Source organism: Chanodichthys erythropterus, chromosome 20 (assembly GCF_024489055.1).
Source record: "Chanodichthys erythropterus isolate Z2021 chromosome 20, ASM2448905v1, whole genome shotgun sequence".
NCBI classification, from domain to species: Eukaryota; Metazoa; Chordata; class Actinopteri; order Cypriniformes; family Xenocyprididae; genus Chanodichthys; species Chanodichthys erythropterus.
This window is the reverse complement of record NC_090240.1, coordinates 17,964,616-17,980,335: the sequence shown is the minus strand read 5'-3', so window position 1 is coordinate 17,980,335 and position 15,720 is coordinate 17,964,616. Positions and strand designations below refer to the sequence as shown.

The following is a 15,720-nucleotide window of genomic DNA, read 5'->3' as shown; positions in this document are numbered from 1 at the left end:
ACAAAGGATGTTGCTTAGCGCTGTTATGGAAAAATCCCTTAACTGTAAAAAGGACAAATACAAAGATGGCTTTCCTCAGCAGACATACAAACGGATTTTTATGATGCATATAATGTTATGGACATCGACCTGAAGAATGAATGTTATATCAGGCACAGGTAACGCTCGCTCAGGCGATCTCTCTCTCTCTCTCAATAAAACTGTAAAAAATACAACAAGTTTCAATTAGGGATGTAATTAGGGGCCCGATACCAAGCTTGTACTCGTAAAAATACCCCCAGAATTTTCCGTGCACAGAGACACCGACGGCAGCGGCAGAAACACTGTCAGCCTCAGAGGTGTGGAAATACTTCAGAATTAATGATGACAACGGCATGCTTTCAATCACAATTCGTTATCGATTAGTGAAGGCGCAAGAAAGAGAGAGCACTTCTGGTCTGTTTCATTCAGCGCAGTTCTGCCTATCCCGCCTTCACTAATCAGTTCTCCTCGCGCCTGAATGGTCAAATGATATGTTAAAAATGTCCATCCTGTGGAGTATCTCACAAAAATACAGTGGGTTATGGCTTAAGTGGACGTAAACATTCAGGATATGTGTCAGTATCCATGGATTCAGTCTTAAAGGGACCGTAGCCTATATTTGTCATTAATGTTAATAAAACAACAAAATATGTTAAATTAATGTAGACATGGTAAATCTGAAAAACAAGTTTATTTAATTGTATCTCTATAGTATTTGTTGTATTGTTTGTAAATGTCTTTTTGTATAACAACAATTATATATATTGGTAATTATGCCCTTTGAAGGTTTTTGGACACTGTGAAATGTTTGTTCTTTAAGTTTGTGACAAGCACAGAAAAATTATTACTTTTTTCATTAGAGTAATAATCAAGAAGCTGTCCTAGATTCATTAGTCTCACTGTGTTGTGCTTGGAAAACTGCAACATCACCAAAAGAGAAATTAATAAATGTAAAGGCATCGCATCGGTATCGGCGAGTACCAGAAAATAAATATTGGTAGTCGTATTCAATCCTTAAAAAATGGTATCAGTGCATCCCAGTTTCAATGAAGCGACTCTATGTTCCTTCATTACTAGTTCTGAAGTGACGTTTTACAATTAGTAACAGAGTCTTGGTCAAACTGACAACTTGAGATTTTGTGGTAGAAGGAAGTAGTGCTGCACAAAAGAGGGTTTTAAAGATGCTCCGTTGTTATTTCTTATTTGTTTACACACTTGTACTGTCAAACTGTTGTATAAACACAATATCACATGAGTAGCCGTGCCAATATATGGTTATACCAGTGGCTAAATCACAGCCGTGCTGATATACAGCCATAATCGCACGGCTACTTGGATATTGCATAAAATTAATTTGATGATGATGATGATGCAATTTTTAGGTCAATGATAGTCTTATGTTTAGTAATGAAAATAAAACAATGCTTTTATTTTTATTTGATGTTTATGGGTCTTAGCAAAAAAATATATTAATACTAACTAATGATACTAATTATTTAATCTGCATCATGTAATTATTTTTAATCAATTGACAAATCTCTCTCTCTCTATTATATATATATATATATATATATATGCGAATGTAATGTTCCTCTGACTTCTATAGATCAGAATGATATTTTTTTTTTTTAAATATCATCAGACTTTTCAAGGTTTCTTTACATTAACAGTAGACAGTAGAATAGTGCAAGAAAACTGTGATTTAAGCTAAACTTGATCATCTCATACAGCATTTTTAAAAACAATGAATTAAGAATATGATAATCACAAACCTGATAATTGAAAGTGCATGCATGTTTTCTCCAGCGAATAAAGCTCCATACAACAGGTTCATCTCTCTGAAATTAAGCTAAAGCAGGTCAAACTATCAGAGTTGCTGTTATCCTGCACTATCACTGACTGGAAAGCTATAAAAACCAGCCCACACTGAGGCTCAATACAAAACTCAATATCAGTTGGGAGCTGACAGTTAAACAGCCTGCAGATACTAGAGAAACCAGTGAAAGTTTCGTAGCCAGCCCAGCACCTTCCCCGAAAAAGTGGTTTTGCTGCATGGCCTTGTGGGATGAAGTGATGTGATGGGACCAGACAAGGGAAGACTCTGACCCAGTAGTGACTGTCTGACTACATCTGCATAGATAAGGAAACCATTTTTCCTCATGCACTGACCACACAGGAAGACGCACACATGCAAACAGAAATACGTGCAAATATAAAGTCATGCATGCAAACCAGAAATCCATGTTAAACTATTAGCTACAAAACTATGCCAAGTCCTTTACACCACACAGTATATCTCCTGACCTGAGCCTGCTTGCTTGGATGGATTAGATGATTTTCATTTACCACATGTGTGCCATTATATGTTGTTTTCTTGGTATCATGTGTGCAGCAGACTAAATGTCCCATATCTCCAGGGGCTTGTCTCATCATTTGGCTATAAACTTGTAGGTGTAACCAAGTGGAATGAATGACCTACAGCAGCAGCCAATCAGCTTCTCTGCACTCCAGGTTTGGCCTCTGGCACTGGGCAATGTGGGTTAACAGACTGTCATAACAAGACAGTAACAACTAGATTTGCTTAGATTGCTATCTGACCACATTCAATTCCAACCTTTGACCTCAACTGTAACAAAAGTCTACAGGAAAATTATATCTATATATGAGGTTAGAGTCCAGATCAAAGTATCATACTGTACAATCCGACTTCTCTATCACTGTTTTGTAAGTAGGTTTGAAATAACCAGTTTTTAAAGGCTTTAGAATAATTTTGTGAATTTCGTCCTCCAAACCACCACTCCAGCTGCACATTCCAATCATCACATCAAACTGTTCTGAGGACACATTTTTCATATTTCAGAAATGCGGCAAAAAATGCTTTAAATGTTCTAAATTTAAATAGTGTTATTTTAGTATAATTTTAGTTATTTTAGATACTGTTATAGTTTTCTTCCTTTTTTTTTGTTTCCATTTGAATTTTAGTTAAAGTTTTGAGAAATGTTGCCTAATGTGCTATATTTTTTCATGTCAGTATTTTATTTTTAATCGGTTAACCATTTAATGTTTTGGTGATTATTCTGATGTGGTTTTGTTTTTTTAAAGCTAATGTTATACATTTTTGTTTGATTGTAATTTCATTCATTTTTATACTTTGTTTCAATAGTTTAATTTGTTGAGGCTGTTACTTTTTTTATGTTAAACAATTTATAAATTACAATATTTGTTGGCCAAGACTGTCATTTAAAATTTTACACTTTTGCAGTTTCATGAACTGCTCTGTTTCATAATCATTTTACAGTTTATATTTAGATGAAAAGTCCATTTAATAACAGTTTCCACTGTGGCAACAGAAGACTATATCAGAAACTGATACATCTGCAGGTTCTGATTTAACTGGCAACTCTGGCATGTTATCATTACTGAATAAAAACAAATGTCTGAATATTCTAGAATTATTTTAGTTTATTCTCTATTAGAGTCAATGACTGTGAGCTACAGTTGAGAAATTACTATCAGATGACCCGTCAGTACAGAGAATTACACACGGAGAAGGAAGTGGGTTTGCAATTTAGAGAAGCTGAAGTGTCTTAGAGTAGATTCACCAAAGACTTCGAAACTCCTTTCCCATCATTCAAATGTTATAAATGCACAGGCATCATTACCAGTTCCTCACAAGCAGCAGCAACAGAACTTGTTGATAGAAACAAGACCACACATCCTGACTTCATCTCTGAAGTACAAATATTATAGTTATTGATAGGGAGATATTGATTTTTCAATATATACAATGCCTACACATTCTCATATCTCGTATTCTCATATCTGCTAGGTATGTTGTTGTTGTTTTTTCAGTATTTTAGTTATGCCTTCCATTGAACAATCATCTTTGGAGGAATAAGATCAGCCAATTCCTATTGTTACGGGTGCTGCTGTATAGATGAGGCGAATACAGAAATCCACAATATAATGAACAATCCAGGAAGAGCGATAGCTTCACACACATTAAACAACAACAAGAACGGACAAGGAGTGCCGGGAGTGAGTCCAACTTAAAGGGAGTGCTGACGAGGAACAACAGGTGCTGGGAATCCGGGAAGACTGATGAGGGAAGTGCAGACAGGTGTGGAGAACAGGAGGATGCTGGGAACTGGAGTCCGGGAAGGCGTGAATGTAACAACTATCGAATGACTTTATGTAGCAGTTTGTTCCTTACAGTCTGGGAAAGGTCCAGGACCAGATGGGTACCCGCTGTTTGGCAAAAACTTTCCGCTCTGTTACTGGATATGTTTAATGAATCATTGGAAAAAGGCCATCCCCCTCAGACCCTCAATCAGGCCTCTGTTTCTGCTCTTTTGAAAAAGACAAGGACCCATTAGAGTCCTTCCGTCCGATACGTTTCCTAAATGTAGATTTCAAACTGTTGTCAAAATTGCTGGCTTTAAGACTGGAAAAGTTCTTCCGACTATTATTTCATTAGACAAAACTTTTTATTCAGAATCGTCACTTATTCTCTAATCTCAGGCAACTTTATAGTACAATTTATAATACTTCACAGGCTAATATAGAGGACGCTTTGATTTCGAGAAAGCGTGTGATAGAGTGGAGTGGAGCTATTTATTTTATACTTTGGATAGGCTTGGTTTCGGAAAGAAATTTATTTCAAGGATTAAGTTGCTTTATTCTTGTTACAGATCCCTTGTTCCCCTGGACTCATTTCCCATGATCCTCCTGTTTCATCACCTGCACTCACTTCCCTCGTCAGCTCCTCATCGTCACTCATCACCTGCACCTGGACTCTATTGTCAGCACTCCCCATATATTGCACTCACTCCCTTCACTCCTCGTCCGTTCTCTGTTTATGTTAGCATATGTTGGATGTACTCTGCCTTTGTGTTCATTAAAGTATTGAATGTATTGTGGAAATCCGTATCTGCCTCATCTCTACACCAGCATCCGTAACAGAAGAACGGACCTATACCAACTGGATTTCCACAGAAAAAAAAAAAAAAAATGGAGACTTTCCCCAGCTCCCTGGATCCAGCTCCTCCATCGCCTCTCACCCTGACAGCCAGCGATCGCCTTATCGGGCTCTTGCAGGTAGGACGTTCGCTGGAGAGGTATGTGGAGGAGTTCGTTGAGCTTGCTTACTTGACTAACTGGCCCGACGCTCAGTTGATCTCCCTGTTTTTGGATGGATTGGATGACGACACTATCCGTTTTGATGAACCTGTTTTTTGTTTCTCCTTAAGCGAAACTATCAATTTAATTTTGTGGTTAAATGGCTCCAAATTCTTTGTAGAAGAGGTTCAGGATCAGTGTTGTCGTCCAGTCCATCCAGAAACACGGTTGGCCGGGCCAGTCAGTCAACCGCCGTCTTCCTCCGCATACCCCTCCAGCAAACTCCCTGCCTGCCCCATGCTGGACCCATATTCCGCTACTGGGCCCAGTAAGCGGAGGAGGAGGAAGAAAGCGGCCCCAGTATCTCCAGAGCCCGCTCCAGTGTCTCCAGAGCCCGCTCCAGTGTCTCCAGAGCCCGCTCCAATATCTCCAGAGCCCGCTCCAATATCTCCAGAGCCCGCTCCAATATCTCCAGAGCCCGCTCCAGTATCTCCAGAGCCCGCTCCAGTATCTCCAGAATCTCCAGAGCCCGCTCCAGTATCTCCAGAGCCCGCTCCAGTATCTCCAGAGCCCGCTCCAGTATCTCCAGAGCCCGCTCCAGTATCTCCAGAGCCAGCTCCAGTCCCCACAGAGCCAGCTCCAGTGCCTGTGGGGATTTTAATTGTATTTGAGGGGATGAAATGGCCCTCAACCCCAGTCTCCGCCGAGCAAAGTTCTCCAGTCTCCGCCGAGCAAAGTTCTCCAGTCTCCGCCGAGCAAAGTTCTCCAGTCTCCGCCGAGCAAAGTTCTCCAGTCTCCGCCGAGCAAAGTTCTCCAGTCTCCGCCGAGCAAAGTTCTCCAGTCTCCGCCGAGCAAAGTTCTCCAGTCTCCGCTGCCTACGAGCCCTCAGCTCCAGCCGCCACCTACGAGCCCTCAGCTCCAGCCGCCGCCTACGAGCCCTCAGCTCCAGCCGCCGCCTACGAGCCCTCAGCTCCAGCCGCCGCCTACGAGCCCTCAGCTCCAGCCGCCGCCTACGAGCCCTCAGCTCCAGCCGCCGCCTACGAGCCCTCAGCTCCAGCCGCCGCCTACGAGCCCTCAGCTCCAGCCGCCGCCTACGAGCCCTCAGCTCCAGCCGCCGCCGCCGAGCCAGCCGCTTCAGCCCCAGCCGCTTCAGCCTCAGCCGCCATGCCCTTCCTCAGACTTTTAAAAACTTTCCTTAAATTCCCCATGTATTTTTTTGGGGGGGGCCTAGTACCCGTTCCGGTACCTGTGGGTGGGGAACTCCTGGGCGGGGTTGCGGAAGCGCCAGAGCCCACCAGGGCTCCTGACCCTCCATGGCAGCCCGCTGCACCAGACCCGCCATGGCTGCCCACGGCTCTAGACCCGCCATGGTTCATGGATCCGCCCTGGAGACCTCCGTTCCTGTCCGCTCCTCTCCCTGCACCTGCATGAGGTCTCCAGGGCGCCCGCCCCCCCCTCCCGGTGTCTCCATCTACGGCGCGAGGTCGCGCCTACCGGGAGGGGGGAGTACTGTTACAGATCCCTTGTTCCCCTGGACTCCATTTCCCATGATCCTCCTGTTTCATCACCTGCACTCACTTCCTTTGTCAGCTCCTCATCATCACTCATCACCTGCACCTGGACTCTATTGTCAGCACTCCCCATATATTGCACTCACTCCCTACACTCCTCGTCCGTTCTCTGTTTATGTTAGCGTATGTTGGATGTACTCTGCCTTTGTGTTCATTAAAGTATTGTATGTATTGTGGAAATCCGTATCAGCCTCATCTCTACACCAGCATCCGTAACAATTCTTCCCCACTGGCTGCAGTAAGGACACACAACAATTAATCTGATTATTTTCGATTATATCGCTCCACAAGAGAAGGATGTCCCTTAAGCCCTCTTTTATTTGCACTAGCCATTGAACCCTCTTTCTATCACCCTTCGATCTAACTCTGCCATTACTGGCATTGCTAGGAATCGTGTGGAGTCAAAAGTTTCTTTATATGCGGATGATTTACTTCTTTATGTTTCCGTCCCTGCTGCCCTGACTCTTCAAACCTTTGGTCAAATTTCTGGTTATAATTTCACATATTTCTTATTAATACATTAACAAAGAATTTCCGCTAACACTTTCTATGAAGACCATGCTTATATTGAATTATAGCTCCATTTATACTTATTTATAAGCAAGTATTACTATTTTATAAACGTATTTATAAAGACTTATTAAGACCTATACCATATTATAAGATCTGTTATAGATACATTTACATTATTTATATAATTATTTATAAGTCATGCATTTGCTTTTTCAATGCTCATGCTCATAATCCATTATACACTGATTTAAGTATTAATTAGTCCGTCGTATGATTCCATGAATGCATTTATAAAGATGCAACCTGCATTGCTATAATTTTATTATATTTATAGTTACAATGACTTTTAATTCACATGTATTTCTGTCACATTAGTGAATATATTGTTATAGCTGTGTCGTGTTCTTATAAATACTTATTGTGAGTAATAATAGTTACAAAGGAAATGTGTTATGGCTCCATGACAGTGTCTTTTTATAATGACTAAAAGACTAAAAGGCTAAAAGGTAAAAAGCTGATTACCAGTGATCACACATACAGTCTAAACTGGCTTACAGATTAGCAGAGGAGGTAGTGTAGTGGGAGGAGGTGGGGTACAAAGAGTAAACAGGGATTTCCAGTTCATTTAATCGCTTGCATCATATTTGCATATATGTCAGGTGATTCATATTTCACTTAATCATTACTGTTGGAGTGTGTGTTCAAGGCTCAGTCACAAGGAGTGACTGCTGTTTATGAACTATTTTTAATGACCATCAAACTTCTGAATGTAGAAAGGGGAGTTTATATTAACTAAATATTTCCAAATATTTGAAATACGTTGTGTAATTAAACAACAGTGACATTTCTGAAACTTCTGAACTAAGTTCTAAACAACGGTCAACACAGATTTTAAGTAATTTTGAATTTTGATAATGTACCAGCTAACAATTTTTAGTTCCCAGAACATTCTGGGAATGTTTGTTTTTGGCTACAAAAGGAACCTCCAGAAAATGTTCTTAGGACTGTATTTGGTTCCCCAAAAATAACTAAACAGGAACCCTATGTTGATGTTAAGTGAATGTTAGTGGATTCATTATGTCGGACTCACCGCAGGTAACTCATAATCTGCAGTTGTTACTCCTGTCTCCTGACAAAAACACTGCATGCGGCGCCTGTGGAGTGTGGAAAGTTACTGGAGCGCGCAGCTGCGCTCTTCTCACAAGGAACGTTACGCAGTGATTGACAAGCCAGAGGGCCAATCGTTTACGTGATTGGCTGATGTTTTTAAGGCCCTACCTCGTGCACAGATGATGTATATTAATATTATTCCTTTCAGTGCATCTAATAAATAGTCTTTTATCAGTTAGTAAAGACAGTTTCAAGTAATATTGCAAAAATGTATAAAACAAAACATCCTCTTTAGCACCTTTAATTACAACTCCTTCTCTTGCGACAACACAACACGCATGCGTCAAGTGAATGTGCGTTAGAGATTAATATTTTGTAAATACCAGTACTACAGAAAGAAAGGTTATTGTAAAATTTACAAATTATCAATATTCAGTAATTTACCTGGTATCAAATTACCGGTACTTTTGACAACAATCAGAACTAAATGAAGCAGAGGCCGCTGTAGGTTGCCGTGCTGACCCCGGGTGCACACCCGCACAGTATCTAATTATTAGTTAGCAAGTTCCAAAATTAGGGTGCGTCTCAATCAGCTCCCTAGCTAGTGAGAAAACTTGAGAAACTGTGACAACGTCTCATTGAACAACATCACTACTGGTATTTATGAAGAACAGCAGAGCTGATATCTTTCTGACATTACTTGTAATGTTGTTTAAAGCACATTATGATAAACACATATACATGCAACATTTCAGCCATAAATAAATTATAAATGTTAGCTACATTATGTTCACCTGTCTAGTGATGTATGTTTATGCTGAAATATAATAAAATAATGGTTTGTATTTGTACAAACCTCTATTGTGCGTTGTGATGTGTAGTGAGTTGGCTCTGAAGTGAAGCAATGGGTTTTTGTAAGAAAACGCCCGTACGCATCAATTTGAGGCGGAAGAGTGACCCCTGACCCGACGCATGACACAAAGACGAACGCAGAAGCTCAGAGGATAGAGAAAAACTAAACACCAGTCACCAGTTAGAAGTCTAAAACGATTATTTTTAAAGAAAAATGTTGTAGAAATGTCGATATAAGAGCTTGAGTTTGTTGCCCAGCACTATTTGTTTAAACCACGAGAGGCATCTGAGATTACTCTTACAGGCTGCGTCATACATCGTGTTAGGGGCTTGACTCGCGCATTATGCGTACGGTTGCCCGCCGGAAGCTTGTTATTTGAATTTATAAAGTTTTAAAGGTGCTATATGTAAGGTCTTCACTTTAATAAAGCATAAAAATACCCCATGTTTGCAGATATTGCTAAGTTCACCTTCTTGTTTCTCAGAAAATCAATTCTACAGCCAGATATTCTACTTTGTGCGTTCTGTGTCGGAATGACTGTCTTTGTTTTGGTCTGTGCAAAACTGTGTGCTGCAGTTTATCCAATAGTATTTCGACATCACAGGTTGCCAGTTGGCGGAAAACACCGCGTATTACAACCATGGAAACCAGCAAAAAAACATCTATAAATCTCTATGAACGACAGCATATTAAAACAGATAAATCAACTCAGTGTGTAAGTCTCCTCAGCTTTCATTGTCAGTTGCGCTCCCTCTTGTTGCGTCTCCTCAAGCTGGCAATCCGTGACTTTGAAGGAGGGGGCGGGGCAAACAATATTTTGAATTTGGACTGCAGTACCTATTTTTGACCACTGGGTGCCATTCCTACATATAGCACCTTTAAATATGATATTTTCTATAATTAGATATTTTCCTTACAAAAACGCCTCGCTTCACTTCGAAAGGCCTTTATTAAAACGCCTGGAGCCGTATGGATTATTTTTCATACCATTACAAAGCTTGGAAGAGCAAGAAGTGTGTTCGTCTGAAAGAAGATAGTCATAAACACCTAGGATGGCTTGAGGGTGTGTAAATTATGGGATATTTTTCCATTTTTTGGGTGAACTATCCCTTTAATGTTAAAAAGATTAGGTAGCTGCATACCAGTTGGCATTCGATTCACAGTTAATAGCAAGCGAACACAAGAAAACACAAAACTCAGTATCTCTGATCATAGCACTTTCTGCTACTTCACTTATGATTTATTGTTTTATGAACTCTTCTTTCTTAGCTAAAGGAAAGCAGAACAACATGCCATGTGTTTTAACAAGCTATAAATGTTTCAGGGCCCTGTAAAAAAACAACTGCTGTGCCTTCATTGATCCACAGTCAATACACAGACACACAGTCGTGTCTGAATGTGAGAATCCTTATAAACCAATCACCAGTCCTGCGCTGGAGTGCGTTATGTCGTTTTAATACAGCAGAAGAACAAATAAGTCACAACACCTCAGTTTTTCACGTTACAGCACACAGGAAAGCAGAATAGTGATCATCTCATCTCAGCGAATCGATTCTTTCGAACAGTTCATTTCAAACGATCGAGCGGCTCTGTTCGTCACCAGCGCAGCTGTTCAAATGAGCCAAGATTCGATTTGAAAGAGCGTTTTGATTCGGACAAGTCCTCAAATAACCGAGCATTCAGTTAGAAACATATGGTGTGCAGCGCCTTACTGGAGCTAAACCACGCTATTAATGGTTAGACAATCTGCCATTTACCGTAGCTTTCGTGACATAACAGACAGATGCTGTAAAACACTATAAAGAATAAGAGCTCTATGTTTAGGATAGGACATCTGTCATGAAGAGACCCGCGGTTTGTGTTTGCATGAGCATGTGTCTCACTGGGAACAGGTGGAGGAATACGCAGTCCACACTCATTTCTGCACTGAATTCACGTCTGAGCGTTTTGTACACAATAACCAGACCTCATCAGCTGTATGTCTCTGTCTGCCCAGTGCTGCTTCACTGTATTAAACCCAGTGATCATGACTGTCACATGTGCTTCATTCATCATCACCGTCTCAACATGCAAATGTCATGAAACATACTCACGCTACTGAGGATTTGCACGACTCCTCCATTCCCGACAGATCTGTCAGTGCATCTTCAGATCGCGTGTAGCCTATTGTTTCTCCTCCGTAAATCCATGAATAAACGCTTATGCTGTAGATGATATAAAATGTTGAGCTCTCGGATTAAGCAGCTTTCCTCCTCCAATGAGAATCCGCCCCCATGGCGTTATGCTGCTGCACCAATAGCTGTCATCCTCTCTAACGCTTCAGCAGCATCCTCAGTTAACCAGCAGGTTTGGTTCGACTGCTTTCCATGTCATTCATGTATTTAAATGTAAAATTAAGGAAAGTTTAGACACTCAAAAATAAAAAGTAGAATATTAGGACATATAATACAGAAATATAATGACATTATAATGTATGGGGGATAGTAGGCTGTTTATTATCATTTATAATTTAAGTCAATGTATTTTTTTTATTAATGTGTCTTTATTGTGTTGCATTATTTTTGGCAACAGTTAATGGATATTTGAACTATATTCATCCATCTGCTGATATCTTAATGCCTCCTTAAAATAAATGTTTTTGTAAAATCTAAACCATTTAATAATATCCCATATGCATTCACCTAGCAGATCACATTTCACATTTGCTCCTGTTCATTTGAATGCAACTCAAAATGTTGCTGCTCAGCTTTTGTGGGTTCTTGACCTGTTTCTGTGGTCAAAGAGAGACGTCGTCTTCTGTGGTTTCACTGCTTCTGTCTCTAGATGTTGCTTTCACCAGAAGTGAGCTATTCTCAGTGTTTGACGGGTTGTAAAATGCTGTCTGAATATTTCCAGTCAAGATCTAGTTTGCTTTGCAGAGGGGAAAAAGAATGTCTGGTTTACAATGTTAAGGGCTGATTAGACTTTTATTAGCAATATCAGCTTTGTACCACTGACAATGCTGAAAATGCAAATACAGGAGAGGCCTATGCAAACTAAAGTCATATGGGACCATGACCATTAAAGGATTAGTTCACTTTCAAATTAAAATGTCCTGATAATTTACTCTCCTCCATGTCATTCAAGATGTTCATGTCCTTCTTTCATCAGTTGAAAAGAAATGAAGGTTTTTGATGAAAACATTCCAGGATTATTCTCCTTATAGTGGACTTCAATGCGGTTGAAGGTCAAAATTACAGTTTACAGCGATCCCAGACGAGAAATAAGGGTGTTATCTAGAGAAATATAACAATTAGTTCAAACTTTGACCTGTGGAGGGCAGTAATACAATTAGCAGCGTCTACACTGCTGGAATCCTAATAGAGAAGAAGAAGAAGAAGAAGAAGAAGAAGAAGAAGAAGAGCGCTAGTTCAAGTTGAGCATTTATGGTTAAAAGTATATAATTATTATTATTATTTTTTTTTTCTTTTTAGAAAATGGCCGATGGTTTCTCTAGATAAGACTCTTATTCCTCGTCTGGGATCATGTAGAGCTCTTTGAAGCTGCACTGAAACTGACATTTGGACCTTCAACCCGTTGAACCCCAGTGAAGTCCACTATATGGAGACAAATCCTGGAATGTTTTCATCAAAAACCTTCATTTCTTTTCAACTGAAGAAGGAAAGACATGAACATCTTGAATGACATGTTGGTGAATAAATTGCTGCACGGGGTGTGAGTTCAGTCCCTGTGCTCTTTGGATACAAGGGTTAATTCAGCTTGTAAACTTAAAGATGATCCAAGGCATGTGAGAAACTGTGCAGCTGGTTTTGCTTTCGTCAGGGTGTGAGTAACAGACACATTGAGAGTTCTTTCTTTTTTTAAACATACAATAATAATAATAATACAAAAAAATACTAATATATTGAAAGAAATAAAGTATATGTAACTCAGACTCAACAACTCAATTAATGTAATCAATAATATACATAGTGTAACTTAAATTTCTGAGAAAAAAAATAATGTCACAAATATCACAAATGAATAAACAATGTAATTTATATATTAAAAAAAATAACTAAATAATTTGTACCAATATCAACAAAATATTATTTTCAAGTCTAACATCTTATTACAAAAAGGGTACAAAGTCTAATTCCCCATTTAAAGGAACACTCCACTTTTTTTGAAAATAGGCTCATTTTCCAACTCCCCTAGAGTTAAACAGTTGAGTTTTACCGTTTTCGAATCCATTCAGCCGATCTCCGGTTCTGGCGGTACCACTTTTAGCATAGCTTAGCATAGTTCATTGAATCTGATTAGACCGTTAGCATCACGCTTAAAAATGACCAAAGAGTTTAGATATTTTTCCTATTTAAAACTTGATTATTACGCCTGAATGAGAGTATAGTTCCTAGCCATATCAGCCTAGAAAATCATAACTTTTTATTTTCCGTCGGTCTTAGAACACGATTTAACTACAGAAGAGTCAAGTTTTAAATAGGAAAAATATCAAAACTCTTTGGTCATTTTTAAGCGCGATGCTAACGGTCTAATCAGATTCAATGAACTATGCTAAGCTATGCTAAAAGTGGTACCGCCAGAACCGGAGATCCGCTGAATGGATTCGAAAACGGTAAAACTCAACTGTTTAACTCTAGGGGAGTTGGAAAATGAGCCTATTTTCAAAAAAAGTGGAGTGTTCCTTTAAGCCTGGAAATTTAGTTGCTTTTATAGTGTATAAATCCAGAAAGACTATCTTTGTAGAAGCTAATTAACCCTATCATCATCAAAATGAAATAAAGGCTTTTAAAAATAGTTTCTCTACATGATTCGAGTGCCTTGGATCATCCTATATTAAGTTTACAACTAAAATATTTGATTTTGGTAGTTACTTTCAGCATGAAACATATAAGCTGCGTCCCAATTCAGAGGTTGCATCCTTTCAAAGGCCGATTGGGTCGCAGTGGCTGTACCAATTCGAAGGCACCTTTAAATGCGGCCTCCAAATGCAGCCTTCGTTTCCTGGGCAATGAAGGAAACAACAGATGGATCCTTCATGGCCTAGCCTACCCCATGAATTCACTGCATGCCAGTGACAGCAGGATTTTTTGGAGAGAAATTGCTGGATTACACTTTTAAACGTGGTTTTCAACTTACTCGAATATCTATCTAATGATAGAAATGTAAAAATAAATACAGCTGCAAGCAGCACTTATGAGAGTTCAAGCGCTTTAAGGCCTTTAAGCACATGCATCAAAGGTATTTTGTTTCATTTAGCCTGTAGCCACCTAGATCAGAGATGGAAAAGTCAATTTATAGCCAATACAGGCAATTTACTATTTTTTAAAGCTTTTTAACAGTAATAGCGCCACCTATGGTCCAATCTCCATTACAGTTTGCATGCTTGTTTAGAATCACACGGTGCGTTCCAAACAGGATATATCGCCCTCCGAAGGGCACTTCGGAGTGAAAACAATCATGGCCGCCATATTGAAGGGTCGTTCCAAACCGAAGTGCTCATAACTGGCCACTTCAAAGGGCCCTTCGAAATGAAGGATTTCAAAGGGTACAACTGATGGACACTTCGGGCCCCCATGATCCTTTGCACAGTGAAGTTGTTTGGCGCCACAGAAGGTGCCTCGTTGATTGTCTTGTTAAGATGATGCAGAAGTGCGTCCTACACCCTTCATCCCTTCGAAGCTCTCAATCCAGAGGGTAAACCCTTTGAAGGGATTAGGGCATACGGATGAGCCCTTCTGAATGTAATGCAGGGACTTATTGCAGGGGTGGCGAACTCCGGTCCTGGAGAGCCTCAGCATATGCTCCAAAGTTTTTAGTTTTTGTTTAGGATTTATAGTCTTTGGGGTATATTTTTGCCATACCTATTTTTAAATGTGACCATGTTATAACTATCCAACGGGTAAACGTCAACATTTTTTGATAATTTTTTACCTAGAGAGTCCAGAGAGGTGGTTTTATTGAAGTTGAGCAAAAAAGCGAATAGTTCACAAAAGTAGTTTTTTTAAATCGCCAAAATATAACAAACAATTTGAGTGACAGCAGTGGTCCTAGAGGCAAATTTGCCCAGATTGAGGAGTTCTACCATATGGTATGAATGTTATGTGCATGTGTGAAAAATCACGAAATATACAATCATTTACAGACCTGAAAAACATGATGGTGTCCCCCAGTGGCCGATTTCTTTTGACCTGTAGGGCCGTGAGTCAAACAGGACCAGTGAGTTTCGTTAAGATCGGCCTCTGCTGACCTTGTCCGATAGATGCTCAATTCATTGGCCGATGGCAGCCTTGTTTTTTGAGATCCGCAAATGTCCTCAAAGACAATCACGGCACCTTGGACAAAGACACTGCATGCCAGTTTTCAAATCAATCGGACTGACTTGTTGCATAGCTATAGCAGTTTATGATTTTATTTTTTTTTTTCATTTTATAGCACTACCAAGTGGCCAGTTGCCACATCCTTTTTCACATGACCACAGACTGAGCCTGTACATAGGTGTACCAAGTTTGGTGAAATTATCTCATTCCGTTC

General features: G+C 39.9%; 1 protein-coding gene across 2 annotated transcripts in view; it reads right to left on the bottom strand.

Moving 5' to 3' along the window:
• The window catches only part of slco4a1 (solute carrier organic anion transporter family, member 4A1), a 48,054-nt gene extending 36,612 nt beyond the window's left edge, over positions 1-11,442 (bottom strand). The window contains exon 1 of one of the 2 annotated variants that reach the window (XM_067371367.1): positions 11,276-11,442. The gene's annotated coding sequence lies outside the window, so the exon portion shown is untranslated. The remainder of the gene's footprint in view (positions 1-11,275) is intronic. The other variant, XM_067371366.1, reaches the window with a different exon arrangement.
• Between the last annotated feature and the right edge of the window lie 4,278 nt (positions 11,443-15,720).